At 34.8% G+C, this 6,040-nt stretch overlaps 2 long non-coding RNA genes across 2 annotated transcripts; one reads left to right on the forward strand and one right to left on the reverse strand.

Moving 5' to 3' along the window:
* The first annotated feature begins 713 nt into the window (after positions 1–713).
* On the forward strand, positions 714–1,102 carry LOC108473158 (uncharacterized). The gene is made up of 2 exons (XR_001869668.2): positions 714–752; positions 842–1,102. It is a non-coding gene; the product is annotated as an uncharacterized LOC108473158 (long non-coding RNA).
* Positions 1,103–1,230: 128 nt separating this feature from the next.
* LOC128284104 (uncharacterized) lies at positions 1,231–1,806 on the reverse strand. The gene is made up of 2 exons (XR_008274417.1): positions 1,739–1,806; positions 1,231–1,491 (listed from the first exon to the last, which is right to left on the reverse strand). It is a non-coding gene; the product is annotated as an uncharacterized LOC128284104 (long non-coding RNA).
* Between the last annotated feature and the right edge of the window lie 4,234 nt (positions 1,807–6,040).

Below are 6,040 nucleotides of genomic sequence, written 5' to 3' on the forward strand. Positions count from 1 at the left end.
GACCCCCATAACCAACCCTCCCATAAAGACAAATGGCGTTGGAGTTTCGTCAAATCCTACTGTCAAAAGGAATCCCCCACAAACGGTAATGTGAAGTTGCCTTCGTCGTCTCAGCAAAACGGGCGTCTGCGGCAATAGAAGGAAAGGGAACAGTGAAGTAAAACATAATTATGCTTTTGAATGAAGAAAGATTACCTGGAAATTTTTTAAGCGAAGAACTATATAAGATAGCAGATTAGATCACATTTGAAAAACGAAATCTTAAGGGATTAATGGTGAAAAAAAATGAAAATCATGAAGAAATACCAATTTCACATGGCAAGACATGTGATTTGCCCATCTACAAACAAGAGGGTCAGCATTACGTTCTCTTTTAGCTGGTGAAGTTGCATTTGATTGCCCACTTCTTATGCCATGAAATTGCAAAACTGAAGTGAACCTGCTCAACAAATGGTTGCAACTGTGACTAACCATGCTGAACTGAACTGAGCCCTTCAATTTTCTCCCTTGGTACGGAGACAATTGCTGAAAGAATCAGGGCATTGCAGGAACTTGTTCCTAGTGTTAACAAGGTCAATTCCTTTCTGTTAACCGTGTCGTAAATTTACTTATGAAACGACTTGCGCATTTCCAAGCTAACTCTATTGTCTATTACTCATTTTGTGTACAGATATTGAATGGATTAATCTCCTAATCCCTCATCTTGTAGTAACATTACAGTTCATTATTGCGGCAATCTTTTTGAAACATGGGTGAGTTTAATGGTAGATTTATGTCTTGGGAAGAAAACCATGTATAATGCACCTTACTCCATTTAAGTCACGTATGTTTCTTTGTGCAGACTGATAGAGCAGCCATGCTTGATGAAATTGCAGCTTATGTGAAGTTCCTGAGGCTTCAAGTCAAGGTATCATCAACTCTTTACCTGTTTTCTCTCACATTTCTTTTTCATATTTCTACTTTACTGAATATTGTATTGCTGCTCATGTTTATGGGATCAGTCTTTGATACCTTAATTGAGTTTTTCACTGCAAATGGTAATCAATTTAGATGAAAGTTGTTACTTTTTACAATGATATATAGTGATAGATTATTTTTAAAATGATGTAACTTTTTCCTTTCCTAAAGTTTCATTTGTTGGTTTAGCTACTCTTTAGCTTGTTTTCGAATTTTAAAATCTAATGGTTGAATTCGGACTGTAGAAGTTTAATTTTACTCGACCCAAACAAATAAAACAAAAAAACTAGGTTAAAACAAAAAATAATAAAGTCCAATAAAAAAAACAGTCCATTTGCAAGAAAAGAAAAAACTTAAATACCCAACTACCTAAGTCCAAGCCCAAATTCCCTAAACCACCCTAATTCCTTTAAGCCTCTAGTTGCCGTCGCTCTTATGCCTTCGCCATGTCAGCACGAACACCGCTCGAGGTCTGTAACATTTTCATCAAATTTGCAAGGGAGTGCCTATCCCCACCGTTGACTCCACCGCTACCTGTCAAAAAAAAAACCACAAAGACAAAGACAAACACTCAAAGAACAGTTGCAAAGAACAATAGAAAACAGTAAAAAAAATAACAAGTTAAGTGTAACATATTCGACTATAAAAGCCATGTCAACCATGAATTTATTTTTTACGGAGACAAGCAATCAAAAGATATAAAAAAAAATTGAATACAAAAAGTGTTTCTTTTTTTTTTTTCGCAACAAAAAAGAGTAAAAAAAAAGGATTTTTTTTTTACCTGTGTCAGTTGTCAGAGACCTACCTCCAGCTCGAGAAGCCTCGGAGTCCCTCTACGGCTCTATTGAGGGCCTCATCGGAGGGGAGAGAAACTGAAAGGTTTCTTGACCTTCGGTCTGTTTTTGCCACCTTTTTTTTTTACAATTTTAACCCTACAACAGGGTTTTTGAAAAGAAAAGGGATTAAATGGGGGGTTTTGAAAATTTTTGGCCATCGAGGACGACAGTCAACATTGCCGACGACCGGCGGCGACTTCCATGGCCGGCCTAAGGAAAATTTCAGAGAAAAGAAAAAGGAAGAAAGTAGATTTCTTTAAAAAAACAAAGGGGAAAAAAATAAAGGGGAAATGAAGTTTTTTGGAAAAATTTTAAAGTCAATAGGGTATTGGAACGACGTCGTTTTGACCTGGTTCTATAAACCCCAAAACAGCATTGTTTTGGACATGGTCCGTCAACCCGACCCAACTCCCCTTAGGATTCACGTGTTTTTAAAGGGGAGGGTCTAATTGCTACTTTGACCCTTTTGCTTTTTTGTCATTTTTCAATTTCGTCCAATTACCTTTTTTTTTCATTTTCGCCCTTTTGATTTTGTTTTTGTGCAATTTGGTCCTTCGACTACTGTGGACACATGAGAGGGAGAACACATGTAAATTTTGGGGAAAAATTGCCTTTTGAGCCCTGTATATTTTATCTTATTTTAATTTAATCCTTTTATGCCTTTTTCTTTATGATTTATACCTTTAATTTTGTTATATTTTTATTTAGCCTTTTATTTCTTTATTTACCCATTTATTTATTTCCTTTTCTAATATGTACCTTAAATGTCATTTAAATTTCGATTTAATCCTTCATTTATTTAATTTCAACCTTTTATAAACTGTTTATTTATTTATTATTTATTTATTATATATTTAAAAATTATATTGTTCACATTTCCTTTTATTTGTGTATTTTTTGCCCATTTATTATTATTGTAGTTATTATTTTATTTTTATTTCATTCTTGTTATTTTATTATTTCTTTTATTATTCTCACGTAATTTATATTTACCTTTGTAATTATGCATCTTTCATTTTTTTTGAGTTATCTTATTTATTTTAATATCTAGCATGGTATTATGATTAGTTATCCTCATTGCTACTGATCAAAGTTATCATCATTATTATTATAGTTATATAATTCATGATACATTATTATTGCTATAGCTACCATCATTCCATTTCTTATATTTTATTTATAATATTATAGAAACTTCGTTTTTGCTAAGCATTTCATTGTACTTCCATTTTATTTTATTTTTGCTATAACCAAGCCACAAACCGTGTTTAAATATACTTATCCATTTTTATACTATGCCTGAATAAGTTAAATGCACATTACTTTAAATGTTATATTCATTTTTATTCGATGCATAAAAAAGGAAAAAAATTAAAATCAAAGCAATGTTTTGTATTTGGAGATTCGAGAAGTTGCGCCCTAACTTACGGGGTTCGACTTTCTCTTTGAACCTAGATAACCGAACATCCTTTTTTTAAAACTAAAATGTGTGAGATTTAAATAGTGATTAAATAATGAGCAAGCTTATTTTCAAGGATTCGAGATGTCGTGTCCTAACTTACGGGACGTGATCTTTTCGTTTTGGTTACCTCGAGATAAGGAGGCATTTTACACATGTTTTAATTTACTTAAGTGATTTTAATTAAAAATATCATTATGCAAGGTGAGATCGTGTTTTAAATTCTCCTTACCTTTTTTATTCTCGACATTAAGACATCAATTAATCAACTAGGTACCAATTTTAGACATTATGAGGGTGTTAACCCTTCGTCGTGTGTAACTAACTCCCGAACCCATTTCCTAGATTTTGTAAACCGAAAATTATCATTTTAGTAAAATTTAAACTTTTATTAAAATAATCAAATTACGAGGTATCCGATCACACTTAATAAAAAGGATTGGTGGCGACTTCATTTTTCGTTTTAAAATAAAAAGTCGATTTCAAAAGGTTTTGATAGCTTGGCGACTCCACTGGGAACAAAATAAGAGAGTCAAGCCGCGAGTTGATTACTTTTTGGTCTTTTTGTCGAAAATTGATAATGTAGTTTAAATTAACAATCCTATATTTACATTTCATCCTTTATATTTTATTTTGGTGGTAAATCACATTTTCATTATTTTGTTACATAATGATATGTCTGCTTTATTGGTTCGAGTTTCTCTTGGTAAATTTTGCATATTGCATTACATAATCGTTCGATTTTGCCCTTTTTAAGTGAAAGTGAGAAGCTATTTCTTTGTGATGTCTTTACCACCGTATAGGATAGTGGATCGCTTTTGGGATACATCCGTACTTATATTTTTGTGATATCTTCATCTCCGTATAGCCATAGGGAAATGTATTCCCCTGAACTAAACTCGATCCTTATGAGCCTATAATGGGTGAGGATTGAGGAATCTGCTGGTTCAAGTACTCTTACTTTAGAACCAAACCACATATAATGAGCCCTAAGAACCTATCCTAGGTAGAACCACACCAAACCCCTAGTGGCCACCCAAATAGATGTTCTATTTATTATTTCTTGTTTTGAATTCTAGCTTTGTATGAAATGACTGACTTGTTTCGTTTTGTTTTGGCTGTGATTGCATTGCATTTTTATCATAAAAAAGGGTGTTGATTCACGTTCAGTTTCCAAATAGAGAGTTTGTCATGAAAAATAGATTTCTTGATAAAGTAGAAGACAATGTGGCTGTACGAATATGGTATAAGAAAACAAAACAAGAGAACGGCAATAGCTTGACCGAGGGATATATGTCAGAACTATGGGATTTCACTCGCATCAGTGTAACTCAGAATAATCTCCAAGATTTGAAAGAAATATGTGACCAATGGGATGACAAAACCAAGTAGTTATTCTATCGTGACTATGGTGATTTGCCTTATTACTCGATGTCAAAGTGGATAAGCACTTATTCTGAGCTCTTGCCCAGTATTGGAATCCTACCTGTAGCTACTTCACTATTGGGAAGGTAGACTTGGTGCCCATCGTAGAAGAGTACACAACTCTACTCCGTTGCTTGAGGATCCAAGCCAACAAAGCTTATACTAGAGCCGATAATGTCCTGACTTTCTTAAAAAGGCTAATAAACATAACTGGGATGAGTGAGCAATGGGTCGTGACACAGATTAAACAAAAGGGAGATAGTAAATGCATTCCTTCGAAAAGTTTGCGGGATTTGATCTTGGCACATCCGAATACAAAGAAAAGAGTTGACATCTTCCCCTTCAGTATCTACAGGTTGGTTATCTTCACCAAAGCACTAGGGCACCTAGATGAGGCAGTTCCAAATCTATCTGACTGATTTGACAAAAGGGTCACACTCGTCTTGGCAATTTTGGCTGAAACTTTCAGATCTTTGAGTGCATGCCAGAAAGTGGGTGGAGGAAAATTTATCTGGTGTGCGCAACTCTTGTTAGCATGGTTCCATAGCCACTTTTGGAAGGTAGAAAAGGTCTCTTATCGAATATTTTCTAAGAACTACTCTCCGCTGAAAGATTTTGTAGCTACCTTAAAGCGAGACAACATTTCTAAAAAAAAGTGGATGACAATTCTCCAGAGTCTCTAAGATGAATACGTCGAATGGAGGGCCCATTGGATGATCCCTGATGAGATTTTGTATTGATGTTGAGACTTCGACTGGGTTCCTCTACTTGGGATATGAGGAGCTGTTGGATATGCCCTTCTACTTGTATTGAGATAGTATAGGTCAAGGCAGTTTATACTGACAACGCAAGGGTTGGCTCAATGTGAGTTTGCGTACAAATGTGATAATTACAAAAAGAAGGTTCGTGAAATATCGAACGCTTGGAACCAAAATCACAAAATGAAAAGACTTACCGCAATTCCTATGACGACCCCCGAATATGATTAGTGGTGGGGTAAAAGATTCAATGACAATGTCCCCGTGTCAAGTTAAGAAATCACTCAGCCAATAAAAAAACACTTACAAATGATCTCGTTTGAGCTAGAGATAGTAAAACAAGACCTTGAAAAGAGGAGTTCAGAACTGGGGAAAAAGATAGAAAAGTTGGAAGAGGAAAAGATAAAATGAGGAAAGGAAAAAACAAGGCCGAGGAAGACTTGGACAGTTTAAAAATAGATTATAAGAAGCTGCATTTGTCGATGAGGACTGCTGGGTTGGGTAAAACATTGGAATAATGGCGGCAAGAAATTAAAGAAGAAAAGATTAGAGCTGATCAATGGGAAAAGAATTCCAAGATGATCGAGTTCGAAAAGATGCTCTAG

The sequence above is a fragment of the Gossypium arboreum genome, chromosome 11 (assembly GCF_025698485.1).
Source record: "Gossypium arboreum isolate Shixiya-1 chromosome 11, ASM2569848v2, whole genome shotgun sequence".
In the NCBI taxonomy this organism is placed as follows: Eukaryota; Viridiplantae; Streptophyta; class Magnoliopsida; order Malvales; family Malvaceae; genus Gossypium; species Gossypium arboreum.